This window comes from Mustela putorius, unplaced genomic scaffold (assembly GCF_011764305.1).
Source record: "Mustela putorius furo isolate JIRA1106 unplaced genomic scaffold, ASM1176430v1.1 tig00003836_pilon_pilon_pilon, whole genome shotgun sequence".
NCBI classification, from domain to species: Eukaryota; Metazoa; Chordata; class Mammalia; order Carnivora; family Mustelidae; genus Mustela; species Mustela putorius.
Window position 1 is genome coordinate 3,149,535 of NW_025421989.1, and position 19,888 is coordinate 3,169,422.

At 44.4% G+C, this 19,888-nt stretch overlaps 1 long non-coding RNA gene across 2 annotated transcripts in view; it reads right to left on the reverse strand.

Annotated features, from left to right (window-relative positions):
- Positions 1-7,720: 7,720 nt before the first annotated feature.
- The window catches only part of LOC123394723, a 34,467-nt gene continuing 22,299 nt past the window's right edge, over positions 7,721-19,888 (reverse strand). Inside the window, exons 3-4 of one of the 2 annotated variants that reach the window (XR_006609449.1) lie at positions 18,257-18,379; positions 7,721-11,725 (exon numbers count right to left, since the gene is read on the reverse strand). This is a non-coding gene — a long non-coding RNA (uncharacterized LOC123394723). Of the gene's footprint in view, positions 11,726-16,937; positions 18,380-19,888 lie in introns of those variants that run through there. The other variant, XR_006609448.1, reaches the window with a different exon arrangement.

A 19,888-nucleotide genomic window follows, 5' to 3' on the forward strand; every position in this document is an offset into this window, starting at 1 on the left:
ATATTTTGAACGGACTACAATTATGAACGTGTTAATTCTTGCTTTCAGATTATTTTTGGCTTTGTGTATTTCGGAGCGGTGCATGATGTCCTGAGCCCTTAGGATGGTTCTGTTCTCTCCAAGTTAGCAACATGCCCGACTTAACCAATGGTCTCTACCTCGTTCATCAGTCCTTGCTCCAGATCCAGCTCATTCTGCCGTAAATGAGGACACTCTAGCCGTCGGTCAGTTGGTATTTCTAGTACATCCCTTCCCCTGTGGATTATTTTAACCTCACTATATTTTTTAAGTGTTTTTTGTAGGCAGCTTAGCGTTGAACCGGAGGCATTAGGTCATTTCTATTTGATGACTGATGTGCAGGTTTTAAATGTCAACTTTTCTCCATCGTGTATGTTTTCTCTGTCTCAACTGTTGTTATCTTTTCATTTTCTCCCTTCTTTCAGATCTTTTCTCTCTTCATTATCGGTTAACTTTTTCTTTCTTCAGAATTCTGCTTAGTGTTCATGTTATACTTATATTAGTTATCCCAGCCCCGCGGTGTGTGTTCCTACACCCTGCCTCAAGGAAGAACCTTATGCTCTATTTTCCACCTCTGTGCACATCCCTTTACACTAACGCAATCACAGGCATCACTTCCAGCATGCATCACTCGAGCAGATCCAGATTCCCAGTACACAGAACTGTGCTGCTGCTGGTGGGAAGGCTTCTCCATTCTTACTCTGTCGGTCTAGTACTAATGGCTTCTTCAACCGGGGCGTCCGAACAAGTCTGTATTTCCATTTGATTTTCAAAGGTGTGTTCACTCTGTGAAGAATTTTAGGATGAATGGGATGTTCAGTTCTTGAAAGATGGTCCTCGGCTGTGTCCTGGCTTGCACTGTTTCTGATGAGAAAGACACGGTCAGTCTTATGTCTGCTCCTCCGTAAGTGAGGGGGGTTTCCAGCGGCTCTCTCTGAAAGCGTCTGGATTACTACCTTATGGTTGTTGGATGATAACGCATCTTGCTTTAATTTCTCTCAGGTTTCTCCCACGCCATACTCATTGCACTCTCTTTTTTTTAAAAAAACAGATGTACAGTCTTCATTAAATTTGGGGAACAAATGGAATGATTTATGGATTTACCCCAGGAAATCCAGTGAGAAGCACATCATTCCATTTGATATTGTGCCAACGTTCAGCGGATCCCTGTTTCCTTTTGCACCAGCCATCATAATCTGGATATTTCGTTTTGCATACTCTTTAAAATTTTGTTTTTCTTCTGTAATATCCATCTGCTGTTTATTCCTTCTGATAGTACCCTTATCTGAGAGACGGCATCTTTTGGCTCTAGAAGATTAATTTTGCTTTCACGTTTTCCTTGATCTTCTCTCTGAGGCTGGCACCGTAAGTTGAAGGGGTATATTTATACAGAACAGTTTAATACCCCGTCTCAGAATTCTATCATCTATGTAACTTCTTGGTGCACTTCTCTTTACTGAAGTTTTCTTACTCTCCATGGGTCACATGTTTGCATTCTTTTGCAGGTCAATAAGATCTCCTTAGAGACCAGTCTTTGCAAGTGTCCCTTTTTCGGGTCAGACTGTGTTTGTATATACTCTTGAGCTTTGCTCTGGAATACTCTTATGAAACTTGGGAAAAAAAAATTTTTTTCAAGTCTTGCTTTTAAGCGTTGTTGGGAGGAAGTGGAAACGTTAGTCTGAGACCAGACAACAAAAGCAGTATTCTTTTGCGTGTGCTATACTCTTCTCTCTGATTTTGAATGTGTTAAAATACATACAGCATAACATTTACTGGGCTCACAATTGTTGAGTGTAGAGTTGAGAGGTACGGAGTACATACTATGCCCACCCCTCCTGATCTTGCTGTTTTTACTCATATACTTTCTAATATACCAACTAATCTGGGTATCATATCTACCATGTATTGCCTGCATCAGGTCACAGAAAGTCACAATCTGCGACAGTGAGAAATCTGAGCTAGACTCAAGCTGGCTTGTGTTTATCTAGAGTCTGGGAGTGTTTCATAATCGTTTTGTGAACTGGTCCTTTCGTTCAATACTTCAAAACCACAATAATGAGCATTCCACTTGTTTCTTCTTTTAAATACCACTGTTTAATGGTAAGACCTTCCTGAGAGCTGAGAACCACACTTGGGTAACTTTTATGTGACCATCTCCCCTGATCAGTGGAGGGACTGAAATGTTGTGTAAAAGATACTTATCTTTTGGGGCACCTGGGTGGCTCAGTGGGTTAAGCCTCTGCCTTCAGCTCAGGTCATAAGCCCAGGATCCTGGGATCAAGTCCGGCATCGGGCTCTCTGCTCAGCAGGGAGCCTGTTTCCTCCTCTCTCTCTGCCTGCCTCTCTGCCTACTTGTGATCTCTCCGTCAAATAAATAAATAGAATCTTTAAAAAAAAAAAAAAGATTTATCTTTCTACCAACGTGCATCTTCTATTTTTTCTCCATGTATCTATCTTTAAAGTGACATGCATATATATGCTTTATGTTATTTGAAAATTCGATAGTAATTGAATGAATTGGTGAGAATAACTTCACATAGCCTAAAGGAAAGATGCAATAATTGCTTCACAATAACAAAGCTGTAAATGTCACTCGTTCTATTTCCAGACAAGAGATGAAATGGAATCAAAAAAAAAAAATGCACGTATACATATATGAATATAGATAACAGCTCATTTTTTCCAAACAAAAAACAAAACAAGCTGTGTTTCTTTCCTGATTATTAAGATGATTTTGTTACCATGGAACTAGAATATATAGGGCAAATATCCATGTAATTTAAAAACAGTAATGTATTTCAATCAGAGGAATATTTTAACGAACCTGCTTTTCCCAAATAGAATGAAAATCTCTACCTGCAGGAAAAGTTTTGACCAGCATCAATATTTTTGTTAAATATTAGTTTTGAGTTGTTGCTTTTTTTTTTCACTTTTTTTTCTTAAGTAGGCTCCATGTGAAGCCCAACATGGGCCTTGAACCAATGAGGTCACGGCCTGGATGGAAGCCAATAGTAGGGCAGTCAACCGACTGAGCCCCCCAAGCACACCTGGTAAACAGTAGTTTTGACTAAAATAATTTCGTCACCTTATATGAAACCACAGTTTCAGATTTAACAGGAGATAATTTCCAATACTTTTGTTTTTTTATCATTGAGAACAACATTTTAGTTTATACTCTGTCAAGGTCAATAAAACACATCAACCCAATAAAATAAAATTCCTTCAAAAAGTTAACCAAAATGGATTTATTTTTTCAGATGGTAGTTTGAATACATTTCCAATGAAAAGTAAAAGAGGAACATGTATCAGAACCACTCAGAGTTCTAAAGACGTGGTTTCATTAATGCTAGCTTATGTATTTCTTCCCCCAATAGAAGAATATGTACACAAGCCATGTCCCTGAGAATCCCATACATTTCATCTGTATTCTGTTCACCAACACTACAGGATCTGCTTCCAAAATCTAAAGCCTGTCAAGAAGGTTATGATTGTAGAAAATGGAAAATATTTTCAAAAACGTTCCAAACATGTTACGAAGCACGTGTGGAGTCGGGTAACATATAACTTGATCAAAATATGCAATGAAGACAACCACCTTCCTGGTGCATGCTTCAGCATGGATATAATAAATAGATTTTAAGAATCCACAAAAAGGGGTGCCTGGGTGGCTCAGTGGGTTGAGCCTCTGCCTTCAGCTCGGGTTGGGATCTTAGGGTCCTGGGATCGAGCCCCACATCGGGTTCTCTGCTCAGCAGGGAGCCTGCTTCCCTTTCCTCTCTCTGTCTGCCTCTCTTCCTACTTGTGATCTGTCAAATAAATAAATACAATCTTTAAAAAAACAAAACAAACAAACAAACAAACAAAAAACAAAGAATCCATGGGGGGGGCAAAAAAACAAACCAAACCAAACCAAAACAAAAACAAAAAGGAATCATCTTAAACTATAGCTAAAAAAATACATTTGCTGAAGACCAAAATGAACAGGAAAGGGTAAACTAATTTTGATTTTACTTGAAGTGAACTGCAGGCTGTCAACAGTAGTCACTTCCATACACCTGCTATCCTTAGGCGCAAATGAAATGTTGCATGGACTTAAAACTAACGACTCGAGCAAACTTTGAGCAAACTATTCTAGGAGATGTCCTTCAGCCCTGGCAGTGACAGTAGTCCTGCAGCAGATGGCTTGATCCCAACCAAGGCTCGTGGAAACTCAAAAATAAAGCAGCATTCAGGACAGAGCTTGGCAAAGGCTGAGCTACAGTACAAACTTTATCTACCTTTCTGCATTTCACAATTGAGGTAATTCAGGCAAAGTAGAAATGGACACTTTTCAGGGCAATTTGGGTAACATTCATTTCTATCAACTGGGTTTATAGGTTTTTCCAAGTTGTACGAAAATCATGTGAACCAAACTGTCGTTGAATGATCAATCAGTGTCTTTTCAAGGAGAACCCAGTGACTTTAAAGAACTTGGTGTGGGACGCCTGGGTGGCTCAGTTAGTTAAGCAGCTGCCTTCGGCTCAGGTCATGATCCCAGCGTCCTGGGATCGAGGCCCACATCGGGCTCCTTGCTCAGCAGGGAGCCTGCTTCTCCCTCTGACTCTGCCTTCCACTCTGTCTGCCTGTGCTCGCTCTCGCTCTCTCTCTGACAAATAAATAAATAAAATCTTTAAAAAAAAAAAAAAAGAACTTGGTGTGATTCTGAAAAAGGCATCCCGTGGTCTGAGCAGAGACTCTTCTAGGGCATGGCACAGAGATAAGCAAGGTAAAGGAAGATTTCAACAGGCACTCCTTTGAAAACAACCACCTCAACAGATGAGCAACCCTGCCCTCCAGCTATCATTCACATGATCTGGGACCCACCGGTATTTCCTAGCAGGATGTGACTAAGCAGGATCACAGGTCTGCAGAGCAAAGGCTAGGACAAGTCTTAGAGCTCCTGTGAATGAATGACAAAGTCCCCAGACCCTGCCATTATAATGGTACCCAGGCTCAAGGGGCATCCCCCGGGATGAGACAGAGAAGAAAGAACAGTACCAGCTAGAGACGTGAATTCGGAAGAGTAGCAGGGCAGGCAAGTACTTCCGAGATGCACAGAGGGTGATGCCACAGACCAGAGGAGCTCAACATGGCACCCAAAGAACCATCTCTCCCTAGATCTAGGAGTCCAATGATGTCTCTCTTCCACATCTTAGGGAGAGAAGCAGAGGAAGAAGGCTGACAGTCAAGATTTCTGTTTTTTTGTTTTGTTTTGTTGTTGTTGTTCTTTTTAAAGATTTATTTATTTGGGCTAGAGACCAGGGAAGTGGTGAGGGGCAGACAGAGAAGAATAGGGAGAGAAGTAGATTCCCCACTGAGCATGGAGCTTGATCTCATGACCCTGAGATTATGATCTGAGCCGAAATCAAAAGTCAGATGCTACTGAGCCACCCAGATGCCCCAAGAGTCAAGATTTCTGAGAAATTCTTTCCAAGAATGGATTCAAATTATGTCCTTAGACCAAGATTTTAAACCATGTCAAAGACGTGATTGATTTTATTTTCCCCAATAACACACAGGCCGGGACTTAAAGGAAGGGCAGATTTGTTTCGAACTAAATAAATTCCATTTTCTCTACCGATCCAAGTGATAGTGTAAATGAAATCTGAGATTCTACTGTATAGGAGACATAGAATGTATCAAGGCATTCATGAGAAGCAGTGCTGGGATGGCACGGAGGGAACTGGGACTGTATCTTTACTCAAGTGTGACCAGCCTTGGTTAATGAGGAAGGTCACCTCTTCTGAATAAAGCCACGGCATTTGAATTCTCCCTCCAGCCCAGCTTCAAATGTATGAGAAGTTTATAGAACAACGAACTTCATCTCACAGAACCTTCAGCCCCAGAGGGGATTCATTTGTTAAAGGATCCGCCCTGGACAGAGCAGACTAATTAGACTGTTGTTGCTGACACTGATGAAGCACCTGGTGTGGGCACTGAGGAAGCTGACCACTAGAAATAGGAGCAGCATCTAAATAACAGAAGGGGAATCGATTCGATTTACTATAGCACCAAGAACCGTAAGATACTTCGGATAAAACCTAACCAAAGAGGTAAAGGATCTATACTCGAGGAACTACAGAACACTCATGAAAGAAATTGAAGAAGACACAAAAAGATGGAAGACCATTCCACACTCATATATCGGAAAAATAAATGTTGTTAAAATGCCTATAATGCCTCGAGCCATCTGTACTTTCAATGCCATTCTGATCAAAATTCCACCGGCATTTTTCAAAGAGCTGGAGCAAACAGTCCTAAAATTTGTATGGAACTAGAAGAGACCTCGAATTAGTAAGGAAATGTTGAAAAAGAAAAACAAAACTGGAGGCATCATGTTGCCTGATTTCAAGCTTTACTACAAAGCTGTGATCACCAAGACAGCATGGTACTGGCTTAAACACTGACACGTAGTCCAGTGGAACAGAGTGGAGAGCCCAGACATGGACCCTGAACTCTAGGGTTACATAATCTTCAAAAAAGAAGGAAAAAATATACAGTGGAAAAAAGTCTCTTCAATAAATGGTGCTGGGAAAACTGGGCAGCTATATGAAGAAGAATGAAACTCGACCATTCTCTTACACCGTATACAAAGATAAGCTCAAAATGGATAAAAGACCTCAACGTAAGACAGGAATCCATCAGAATCCTAGAGGAGAACATAGGCAGTAACCTCTTCGACATCGGCCACAGCAACTTCTTTCAAAGTCTTCTTTCTTGTCTCCAAAGGCAAAGGGAACAAAAGCGAAAATGAACATTTGGGACTTCATCAAGATCAAAAGCTTCTGCACAGCAAACGAAATAGTCAGCAAAACAAAGAGGCAACCCACGGAATGGGAGAAGATATTTGCAAATGACGGTACAAAGGGCTGATATCCAAGATCTATAAAGAACTCCTGAAACTCAACACCCAAAGAAACAGACAATCACATCAAAAAATGGGCAGAAGATATGAACAGACACCTTCTCCAAAGAAGACATACACATGGCTATCAGACACATGAAAAAATGTTCATCATCACTAGCCATCAGGAAGATTCAAATGAAAACCACATTGAGATATCACCTTACACCAGTTAGAATGGCCAAAATTAGCAAGACAGGAAACAACATGTGTTGGAGAGGATGTGGAGAAAGGGGAACCCTCTTCCACTGTTGGTGGGAATGCAAGTTGGTGCAGCCACTTTGGGGAACAGTGTGGAGATTCCTCAAGAAATTAAAAATAGAACTTCCCTATGATCCTGCCATTACTCTACTGGGTATCTACCCCAAAGATAGAGATGTAGTGAAAAGAAGGGCCATCTGTACCCCAATGTTTCTAGCAGCAATGGCCACGGTCGCCAAACTATGGAAAGAACCAAGATGCCCTTCAACGGACGAATGGATCAGGAAGATGGGGTCCATATACACTATGGAGTATGATGCCTCCATCAGAAAGGATGAATACCCAACTTTTGTAGCAACACGGACGGGACTGGAAGAGATGATGCTGAGTGAAATAAGTCAAGCAGAGAGTCAATTATCATATGGTTTCAAACAATCTGAGGATTTTGGAGGGGAGGGAGTGGGGGGTTGGAAGGGCCTGGTGGTGGGTATTAAGGAGGGCGTGTACTGCATGGAGCACTGGGTGTGGTACATAAACAATGAATTCTGGAACACTGAAAAGAAATGAAATGAAAAAAAAATAAGAGAGAGAGATTGGGAGTCTGGCTACTTCAACTACGATGTCATGGTCAACCCAGAGGAATCAGATCTAGCTACAGACAGATCAGAGGCGTGAAGACTTCTGGACCTCTTCCTCTCCTGGAAGCCTGAACCCTGTGTTTAGGGGGACACATGTAATTTCATACTTAGAGAACATGCAGGGTGTGGACATGTGTGACGGTAACTTGAAGGACAGGGAAAAACCCATCACAAGTTCAAGAATCATTTTAGTCCAAGACAGAGAGTTGTAAATGTCAGGAAACAGGTACCGCTAACCTGAATGACTGTGGGTTTTACTGACAGGAAGAGAAGATGTCAAAGATCTTTATGCTGGAGGAGAACAGCTTTGTGTTCCGGCTACTGGTTTTCCTCCCAATTTTTTTTTTTTTTGATGCTCGCTGTGCCTGTAACTGTGTGCGAGAGTCGGTCTGCTTCTCTTAATTGAATGTCTGAGTCTCTTCATTTATTGAGATAAAAGTACCAACAGTGAAATGCAGAGGGTAAGTGTGTGGTTTAATATTCTGATCATCCCATGATTCTAGCACTTTATACCAGAGGTTGACTCTGTCCATCACTGGGAAGAATGTTCATGCTCTTTCCACGATGGAAAATCATCATTCTGTTTTGTATCACCACGCTTTCTCCGGCTCGCTGTTCAGCACATAAATGTGCACTTCTTCCATGCTGGTTGGTTTCTTTGAACCCCACATCTGTAGGAGTGACCCGTCCTGTTCATACGTAGGGGAGTCCCTGATGTTTCTTTTTCTACTACGCAGAATCCCACTGTGTGAATACACCGCCCTTTGCTTATCTGTTCTCCTGGTAAGTTTTCTTGAGTTTATTTAATTGCTCTCGTGCATCTAAGTTGATTCCAGAGCTTTGTGTCTTTATTCAGGGAACAGAATTAGAGATAAACACCGATGGTTTCTCTCTATGAAACCTACTGTGTATTTCAGGACAAAACATAGCTGGTAATGAGGTCTTACTCTTTTTGTCTATTACTAGATTGGATTTCTAAAGCTGGCACTTGACTCAAGGAAGTTCTCCATAGGAACATCCTCCTCTGATTATGTAAAGAGAAGGACCCTTTTTATTATAAACACCAGAGTGCAGGTTAAACATAGTTTTAAAACAACAGAAAAGAAAAAGCATATGAGACAGGTATTAAACACAAAGCATGTGATTTAATTATTAACCTGGTCGTCCTCCCAATGGGAGTTAGTCTAACTGTTTCTATCCCAGGCACTTTCTATCTTCTAGGTAGAAGTTCTTCAGGGCTAGCAGAGGACACAAAGAGCAGGAACCTTCTCTTAAAGCCTGGATCCATGATGCCTTTTAGAGTGTACAGCTCTACGCCTTCAATACCACTCCCTGGGATTCCTTTCCCCACCACGGACAAGTCTGTTCCATCATGGAGGTCAATGCCGCCATTTTGGTTGGCCATTCCGCAGTTATCTCTAAGCACAAGCTGAGGATACACTGAGAGTCTATCCCCAGCGCAAGCACCCAGACGTGGGCTTATGAGGTTTACAGTTTACTTTTCCACTTGAAAATTTTGTCTGAATACATTTTCCGTGGCTCCGTGCCATCTCAAACCATACTGGGTTTGCTTCTCCACCATGCCCCATTTTTGGAAACCCTTTTGGAAAGCTCTCGGCAGGCCTGACGTACAGGCCACCCACTGCTTTACATCCACCAGTAAATCACGGACCTGGGAAGAATCTGTTAATTCTGTCATTCTTTATATTTATCGAGAATACTGCCCAGCATGCTTCTCACACACGTGGTGACTCTTACATGGTGAGAGGAAGAACCGTCAGGTTCTGTTGAACGTGAAAATGTTCATTTTGGCCATATTAGGGCAAGAATTCAACAGGTCATGAACACGTAGTCTTCCTACCTGTGTCTCCTTGCGTGTCACATGCCAACAGAATGACCCCTGAAGCAAGTCAACTACTATGATTCTGCCGAGCAGATCTGAGAAGAGAGACTCCAAGAATATGGAATCCAGCTCTAGGGGTAACTAGGTCATACATTGTGTGTGTAGAAGGAAACACACTTCCAAAGTCAAGAGAGAAGACAAAGGTGAGCTTTGGTGGGACGCACAGTGTTGTTGGTATCCCATCTTCTATGTTGGGTGCACTATTTTATTTTGTGGGACTTCAATGTTGTACAGAGTGGAGGTGGGTGACAGAGCCTGACCGTAAGGAAGCCCAGGCTGGTGGCTCTCTTCAGCACGTCCAGCATGCCAATCAAACGAATGCCTGCAAGTTTCCCAACTCTGCAGCCTTGGGGCACCCGCAGGGCTCGGCCAGTGGAGCGTCCAACTCTTGGTTTCAGCTCAGGTCCTGATCTCAGGGTGGTGAGATCGAACGCCGTGTTGGGGCCCGTGCTCAGCACAGAGTGTGCCGGAGACTGTGTCTCCCTCTCCCTCTGGCCATCCTGGTCATGTGCTATCTCTAAAACAAGTGAAAAAATCTTAATTCGTAAAATCTTAATTCATAAAATCTAATTAATTTATTAAAGCGTAGAGCCTTTAATAGTATTCCTTATCAGTAAAGGCTGTGAAGGTCACGTTCAGAACATGGGTTCATGCTGTACAAACACATTTACTTCTTAATTTATTCACGCACAGTGGGAGAGGGAGAAGTAGGCTCCACGGCGAGCGAGGACCTCGACGTGGGCCTCGATCCCAGGACCCTGGGATCCTGACTGGGTCAGATGCTTCCCCCACGGAACCCCGAGGTGTCGCCATATATATGCATTTTAAACAGCAATACTCTTCCTAAAGTCCCTAAAGTCACAATGGCTCATCGCGTTAAAAACCTCCAGGGTCACCAGTAACGACCGACAGTATTTCAGGATTCATTCACTGGGTTCTAGGTCTCCGTCGTGTTTCAAGACAGTCATTGTCTTCACTCTTTTTCTTTATGGGGAAGCAAATAAAATGGAAACTACATGCAGACGCTTCAAGTGGCTCCAAGAGAATCAACAAATGTGAAATAAGAGGAGAAAGATATTGTAGGGAACCGTTCAGTTGGCACAGAGGGCAGTTCCCGTCTCCTGCAACAACACTGGACAGGACAGGTCTCATGCGGCGAGCCACTCTGTGCAACACGGGAACGGGAACGGGAACGGGAATCATAGGAGGAAGGACGAGGAACGACCTCGGGAGGAGGAGGAGGTACGGAGTTCTGGTTCTAGGTTCAAGTCAGGAGGAATGTCAAGAGCCTGGAATCGATTCGGCCGGCTCTCAGCTCTCACGGGAAATGGGTGTCTTATAGTCAGGGAGGAGAGAGGCCAGGACGTCCGAATCCAATGGCGGCGGTCACACCGTCCAGCCCTTAAAGTTCACGTGTGTCATGACATGCACGGGAGTGAGAAACACGGCACTGAGGAAAGGTCCGGCACAATCCCGACTCGGGGCTCCCAACTCCAGTGGCAGAAGGAACGAGCTTGCATCCCCTCAATGTCCCACATCCCTACGCTTCTGAATGCCCCGCACCCAGTGCAACCGGGGTCCCGGACAGTAGGCGTCGTCCTGCCGTGCTTTAGAACGGACAAGTGTTTGCAGATTTCGGGATTCTCAGACTGTCCTGTCATCCGGTGGGGGGGACGCTTCTCAGACTGTGCTGATAAAGAAGTCAGATGAAACAGAACACAACGGGCCTCCCCCAACCCTAAAAACACAACAAACACATAAAGGACCCCAAAGGAAGCAGTCCATGGTCAGGATTCAGTAAAAACACCAGCAGAAAAGCCTTCGAGGCGACCTTCAAGCTCCCATCTTCTTAATGTTCATTGACAGCAGTAATTCGAGACATCAACGATGTACCCGAAAATATTTTCTAATGATGTATTTTTTTTTTTTTTAACACGTCATTTCAGAAAGATGGAAACAAAGACCATTTTCAAGTTGAGACAACGTTCCGACGCCCAGGATGGAAAATCCGACGACTGCAACCTGTCAAGGTCGTCGGAAGAAAGGAGACGGGTCAGGAACAAGATGTTAATGTCATGATACGGACGTGTTTAAAAATGTGTATAGAAGTTTGCATTAAAAAAAAAAAAAGGCATCTGCAGCCCGGCGTAGGGCTCCCAGCTCAGCAGCGAGCCCGCTTCCTGGCTTTCTCTCTGCCCCTTCCCCTGATCATGCTCTCTCGCTCCCTCTCTCTCAAACAAATAAAATCTTTTAAGCAAAAAACATTTCCGAGAATGAGTCCGCGACCTCGCGAATTCAAGACAGAGACTGCACCCGCGATGTAGAAAAGGTTAATAATCAAACAAAAGCTTTGTCCTCGGGAATGCAAATGCGCAGCCAAAGGCTCCACAAACAAAACAGAACGATCCACTATTGTTGTTTTGTTTTTTTCCCTTTAGATTTTTTTTTTTTTAATTTATTCGGCACAGAGAGCACAGGAGCAGGGGGCGCAGAAAGCAGAGGGAGAGGGAGAAGTAGGCTTCTCACTGCAGGACTCGATCCTAGGACCTTGGAGTCATAACCTGAGCTAAAGGCAGAGGCTTAACCCACTGAGCCACCCAGATGCCCCTGCATTTTTTTTTTAAGCATGAAATGCAAATATAAATTGCCGCTACGGAGCCAAAATCCATGAAATCGAGGTGCTTCCATTTTTAGCTTCGTCCGTAGGCAAAGATTCAGTTTTCCGCTGCAGTGTTTTGTACAAGTTCTTACCTTCTCTGTGTCCATTTTGTACTCGTGGGGAGGAGCAGGTTAATGAGGCCATGTTTAGGGCATAAATAATAAGTAAATTTGGAATAAAACCTGCTCCTCTAGGGGCTTCTGGGGGGGCTCAGTCGGTGAAGCGTGTGCCTTTGGCTCAGGTCATGATCTCAGGGTCCCGAGATCGAGTCCACAGTGCCCCGTCCAGCGGGCTTCTGGCTCAGCGGAGAGCCTGCTTCTCCCTCTCCTGCTGTCCCTCCCCGTGACTTATGCATTTTTTCTGTCAAATAAATAAATAAAATCAAAACCAAAAAAGTTAACCTCATTCTTTGTGTGCCGTCGTATTCAAGAACCTGGAACTCGGTACGGATTTGTTCACAACGTAAATGCAAGTCTGGGGCAAATATTTTTTTAAGATCTTATAAGCACTTTCCCGACCCCTGATGTCTTGGCCGCGTTCTCGGGACTGGACTGTTGGACACATATCGGTATTAGCCTAGCGACCCAGTTTTATTTTGTTAGAATGGCCGAATCTTCGCAACGTGAAGGTTTCCATACCTGCAACAGATTGGAAATGCGTAATTTCACAAAGAAACGGTGCGTGTGAATTTCTCAAAAGTTATGACTTCCACTAGCTTCCAACAGCGGACTTTGCAGGATATGGACGTGTGAGTGTATACATCACACATGTGTGCTAATGTACTCGTATAAACCCGTTCCGTGCACGTGCGAATGCCTGCCTACGTGAGTGCAGAAAATACGGTGAATGCAGGAGATAAAGTAACTAAAGAGAGATACTGTATTGCACAATACTATAAATTATATTATATATATTAATATGTATGTATACGATACTGTAAAGATATTATTCATAATATAAATACATATATACACATATGCATATATATACAATGTTACAAAATATATGTCTGTCAGGAGTGCCTGGAGGGCTTAGTCAGTACAGCATGGGAGTCTTGACCTCAGATTTGCAAATTCGAGCCCCAACCTGGACGTAGAGATTACTTAAAAATAAAAAAAAAAAAAAAACTTTTAAGGAGTGCCTGGGTAGCTCAGTCTGTTAAAGCCTGTGGCTTTGGCTCAGGTCAGGATCTCAGGGTCCTGGGATCGAGCCCCGCATCGGGCTCTCTGCTCCGTGGGGAGCCTGCTTCTCCTTCTGCGTCTGCCTCTGCTCCTCCCCACACTCATGCTCTCTCTCTGATAAATAAAATCTTTAAACAGGTATTTACATATCGACACCAGGAAATCGGCAATATGCACGTAGAAGACTCATCATTCGTATCTTTATAAACGCCACACAGGTACGATCACCTGCCTCACTGGTTCCTCTGTAAATCCAGACCCGTGGTCTCAAGACAATGACGCCGGGCACTCTGTCCCTCGCTTGATTCCAAAGCTTGACGGTGAGGACTGGTGCCCGGACTGCAGACCCCCACCAGGCAGCTCCACACAGGAGGAGAGAACGTTTGGGGGCGGTGACGTAATATTTCGGCCCATAACCTAGAAGGACTTCCCCTCTTGAACCACTGCAGATGGGGGCGGGGGTTGGGAGCAGACCACAAAGGATCGACTCTATATTCAGAATTACATTAACGTGTCTACTGTACATGGCACATTGTCCATTTGACACATTTCTACGTGACCTGGAATCAGTCTGGCCCAGGGCACCCTGAGAACGTCCCCCTTCACCAGGGATAACTAGTTCGACACCAAAGACCGGTCCGTTTACCAACTTTCGTGTAAACAAGGAGTCACATTGTATCGAAAACCTGTAACACTTGCATGTTTACGATTCTCTCTGCCTAGATTTACGACTCCATCGCACCCACCCGGACAAAGAAATCTATGGTCACTTAAAAGGATCACTGTAAAAGCTCACGGTCACTCAGGTGTCAACGACTTCTTGACACATGTGCGTTGACATTTTAAGACTCACAAATTTCACTTCAAATGAGTCTTAATGCTACGGGCCGCTGTATTGCCCCAAAACTGAATTACAAGGTAACTTTATAGTTTCTCGTTAATTCGTCATTGGAAAAATGTATTAAATTCGCACTGTGTTTTAAAAATTAAAGTTTGATTAGATAATATAACCCAATTTCCCAGCAAATAAGAGCTAATTGCCTTAAGGAATTATCCCAATATGTGAAACGCCGTTGGATTTCAGGATGCCACCTTTTATCGACATTAAGGTTTCTACTTTATAGACGTCGGCAATGCCGAATTTATATTGTAGGAATTAAGCACGGGCTTCCACGTACGTCTCTTCTAGTCACGCAACACGAGGACAGCCCTAGGCCACCAAAAGGAGGTCGCGGTAATTTTTACAGGTGAATTAAGGGAACGTTCTTCCGACACACGTATTGTGAGCATCCGTGGAGGAGATCGAGATTCCAAAAGGGAACTACGTCGTTTTCGGTTCCACAGCTCCAGAGTGGAACGGAACGGTGTCGTGAAAAAGAAATCAGAATGGAAAGGTCTAGGATGATTGTTAATTTGCGTGTCTCTGTCACACACCTTGCATCGTTCATACAAATAACGATCGGTCCTTCGCAATATATCATGGTGAGTATACGTCGGCAAGCACATGAGACTTTAGTCATATTTATGGAGAAAGAGCTCCACATCGAACCTTGCTCCCTCCCGAGTTTCAAACAGGAGCCCATCCTGCACAGAGCGTGCAAAAAAAAAGGAAAAAATCTGGAAAATCATGCACTCTGCGGAAAAACCCAGAAAAAGGTGTCAGAAGAAATAATTCACTGCTTTGAAAATAAGCACGTTTCATGGGGTTTGGGCAGGTTCTGCTGAAATTCTTTCCTGACCCTCACCCCTACCCAGAAATTTCAGGGAAGTAACGAAATGATATCATAAGATCTCGGGAGTTATGGGGTTTGCATCAGGCACGCCTGTTGTGCAGATGATTTATCAGAATTTAACACAGAGAGAGAAGCCTATCTCTGGGATTTCGTTCGCCGGCATTGCCTCCAAGGAAATTGGCTTTTTCCGATGACTTACCCTAAGACAGGGTCTGCTCCCACGTTCTGAAACACTGGCCTGTGTTATGTAACCATTTTTGGTTTTCTCTACGATTTGTAGATACTTCTCCTTGGACTCCCACAGAAGATGGTCTTTCTCTGGCCACCTCTCAAAGCTCCCTGTTCTTCATAGACGCTAAGGGGTCGGTCCTCAGTCCGGTCATACCCAAACCCAACCTCTCCGGAAAGGGGTGTTCCGTCATTTCAAGTCTCACCCAGACACTGGGGCCTTTTCTTTGTAGGAACCGCACAACCACACACCACGGAACGCTCTCCTTGAACCGAGTCTTGCATATCGCAAGGATTTGCATCTTGTAGAGCGAGACCGCTGGAAGTTGGGTCTCACAATTTCTCTCTTCTTCATAAGAGTTTCTACCGCACTGATGTTTGTTTTTTTATATGTGACCGGTTGCACTGGTTTTGTCCCCTTTTTGCTCTTTGAAAGCATTTCTCTGGTTTATTTCAATATGTTTTTCTTCTGAGTCATGTCTCCTAACCTGTTTTTCCTCTTCGGGACTCTCCTCCTTTTGATCATTTTTATGTCGAGAGTCTCATGGTCCTGATTCATTTCTTTATTTTTTCTCCCTTTTTCCTCCTTTAATTTTATTTGCTTTGCTAACACATTGAGTGTCTTGAGTCTATGCACTTTGCACCTTCGATTCACTGAGGGGAAAAAGGAAACACCACCCCCCTTATAAAGAGTGAAGAAATTAGATTTTCATCACGTGAAACTCCCATTTTAAATGCTTTTCACATTATTATTTGCATAATGGTATTTCTCTTTGGAGATAAATAAATTCCTTACTGTAAAGACATGATTATCAAGATCTGGTTTTTGTGGACTTTTATCCTTTTACAATCTTGATGTTTACTGACTGTGATATTAGCGCATTACTGCAATAAAAAAATATAGTGAAGTTAAGGTTAGTGTTTTATTTAAATTTATTAATAATTACCTATTATATTAATATTATTAATTAATAATTTAAAGGGAAATCAGTCCAAATTATTTGGGTTCTCAGGAAAAAAACTAAGGAACAATTTGCATAAATGAGAAGGTTACAGGAATATTTGACCTTAGGAACAGATGAAGGCCAAGAACCATTTATAAAACAGACTTACTAAATACCTGATCTTCACAAGAAGGATCTGGATTAAAGTTATTACACCAAATATATTTTCTCTGTAACACCTACCCAATATTTTAAAATGTAAAGAAAATGTTGATGTCCAATTTTGAGTTGATTCTTATCAACTATGAAGCCAGTATATGAAATAAACTCTTACGTAAACTGTATTTCTATGTGACTTGTGGGTTCAGTCCAAGAAACAAACAGCCTGGGGCGCCTGGGTGGCTCAGTGGGTTAAAGCCTCTGCCTTGGCTCAGGTCATGATCTCAGGGTCCCTGCATTGGGCTCTCTGCTCAGCGGGGAACCTGCTACTTTTGACTTTGGCTCCTCTCATGATCTCAGGGTCGTGAGACCGAGCCCCACGTTGGGTTCTGGACTCAAAGGGCAGTTTGCTCTGGATTTTCTGTCTTTCTCTCTCTGTGTCACCCAGTAGCCAACCCACAGGTCATGCACCTTTGTAAAATAAAGAAGTATTAGGAACACAGATGCATTGGTATCTCTGATTACTGCTGATCAACTAAAGAAAGGACACACTATTTGGCACCACCTGAGGTTCCTTTAGGGGGAAGCTGCCAGGTCACTCTCTTCTGCCCAAGGGCATTGTTCACGAAAGCACGGGTTTTCGGGGGTTTATATAAAGGGCTTCACGGACTTGGCTGTGGGGAGTCGGTAGACGCTGGTTGAACCCACGGTCAGCGTCCCCCACGTCCAGAACCATTCAGCTCATTTCTAAAGACTCTGGTTTCTCTCCTCTCCTTTGCACGGCGTTACTTCAAGATCTCTGGCGCGACCTTCCCTGACCAGAATGTAACTGTTTACGTCACTCGCTGTTTGTCAAACACTATTCCCTGAACGCTAGCGGGCTGGTTTTCTTTTGGGGGGATGGCTCCCCACAGGGTCACGGCTTCATGAGGACGGAGAGCACGAAGGACGGAGACCATCGTTGGTGCAGGCATTGCAACTTGCAGAGGCCACAACGAGGAACCACGAGGCGTGAACCTCAGCACACCCGCCCGCACACACAAACACCGGCCGGTGTGGCCACCAGCACAGAACTCGGTCACTCCTTCCCATATTCCTAAACAGCAAGAACCGCCCAGATCCTCAAGGCAAATGAAAGCGCAGCAGATGCATATAAAGTCCACTTTATCCGCTCCCTTGAGAAGCCACTTAATCCTACTGGGGAAACACGGCTAACAAACCAAAGCCATTTCTTACTACCACCACGCCTACCACCGTAGAGACGCCGGTTGGAATCACACGCAGAAACACACGTGGTCGTGAATCAGGTTCGCAGCCCAGAGCCAACACAGTCCGCCGTTGGAGCATGAAGACAGACAAGGAGCCAGAGAAGGGGACCACACGGTCAAGGAAAGTCAACGCTTCCCTGTGTCCTTGCCGTGAAAAGCAGCCACGACCAATCCACACCCACACCCCCTCCTTCTCGCTTCCTCTGCCCGGCTCTCCCCGGCATTTTCCAGGTGCCTCCTCTTTCACACCGTCCTCATGAGCCCACAACTGTGCTTTCGGGTCAGAAACCATTTGATAGGATGGGGTAGGCTCTCATCCTGCCCAGGATCAAGGTTCCCTCTGCACACAGGGTGTGGTATGGTGGCATTTCGTACACTTACCCCGGCCACCGTGTCGCCGCTGTTGCGCCGTCGGACATCATAATACTCCCATGACTTCGACACTCGTGACCTCAGCCTGGACCGCGTGCCAGGGCTCTGGGGCCAAACGGGCCACAGTCCTACCTGTATGGGAAGAGAAAACGTGGTGTGCCTCGTGAAAATCACGGGCTGGTGGGACCGGTGAGGCGTTCAGGACGTCCTGTGGAAGGAGGAGGGAGAGATCTGGTGGTGAGGACAGCATCGTTGGGAATAAATACGCTACTCTGGGGTTGTTTGTCATAGTTTCAGACAAAGGAATGCTACTTGGACAATATGGGAGTCGTGCATCTTGGGATAAGGAGAGAGAATGGGACGGTATTTGGATGGTCGACCCAACCGTGATGAGCGCAGAAGTGCAGAAACTTTGTTTGTTTGTTTGCGTTTGTTTTTGTTTTTGCTTTTTAATTTGGCAGAGAGCACAAGCAGGGGGAGCAGCAGGCAGACCCACAGGGAGGAGGAAACTAGTCCCAACACGGGACTCATCCGAGGACCCTAGATCACGACCCGCGCCGGAGTCAGATGCTTCTGCAATGGAGCCCCACCCCCACCCCCAAGCTGCCCCATGGACCGTGAAGTCCTGTTTTGACTCAGGGAACGTGGAGGGTAACAGGGCCACCCTGTGGGACGCAGAAGCCTAGAAAGGACCAGGTTGGGGCTGGATACGTTTTATTCTGCAAGTCTGTTCGAGGGCCACCTAAGACAGGGGATGATTGAATTCCGTGTCTTAGGGATCGTGCTGCTTGTCCCCTATCCCGTTCCTGCCCTAAGGTAGCATCTTGGGAGTTTTAGGGAAAGTAGCATTACGGTAAGGATTTTCTCGACTACCACGGGACGTTGTCATTGGTCAGTCCCTTAGAAAATGCAAGAGTTGAGGGACAACTGGGTGGCTTGGTCAGTGAAGCCTCTGTCTTTGGCTCGGTCCTGATTCCAGAGTCCTGGGATCGAGTGCCACGTCCAGCTCACCGCCCAGCGGGAAGTCTGCGTCTGCTTCTCCTTCTGGCCCTGCCCAACATTTGTGAGCTATCTGTCCAATAAATAAATGTTAAAAAAAAAAAAAAGAAATGGGAGAATTGTGTCCTTCCTCATTTGGCTTTGGGGCTTAGGTCCGTCCCGGAGCGCCCCTGCGGTGGGAGTTTCCTTGCGTCCTGATTTTTACGCTTAGGGGTCTCAGAAACGTTAAGGAAGGTAAACGGGGCTCTCCTCCTCCAACTCACTCTCGGTCTTTTAAACACGGAACTGTCCCAGCCTTCGAGAGAAATTTATAGCCTTTTTTGGAGTGTGAATGATTTTTTTCAATCATGTTTTCTTAACTCCGCAGATAAGAATAAAGAAGCCCTTTTCAAGTTAAATCCTAAAGCTCATCTGTTACGGCACGTAATCACACGAAATTAAAATGTTCTCTTCCTTTATTTTTATTTTTTATTAGGAACTAGCCAGGCTTTTTTGAATTATTCTCCACATCAACTATTTTAGGATCGCATTGACTGCCTCTCCGGCCCGGCCATCCTGGCTGCAGGCAGACATCAAGTTTTGCTCCGGGCCTTTCGCAGGGAACCTTCTCCCTTTGTCACATTTTTCCTGGGAAACATGAGC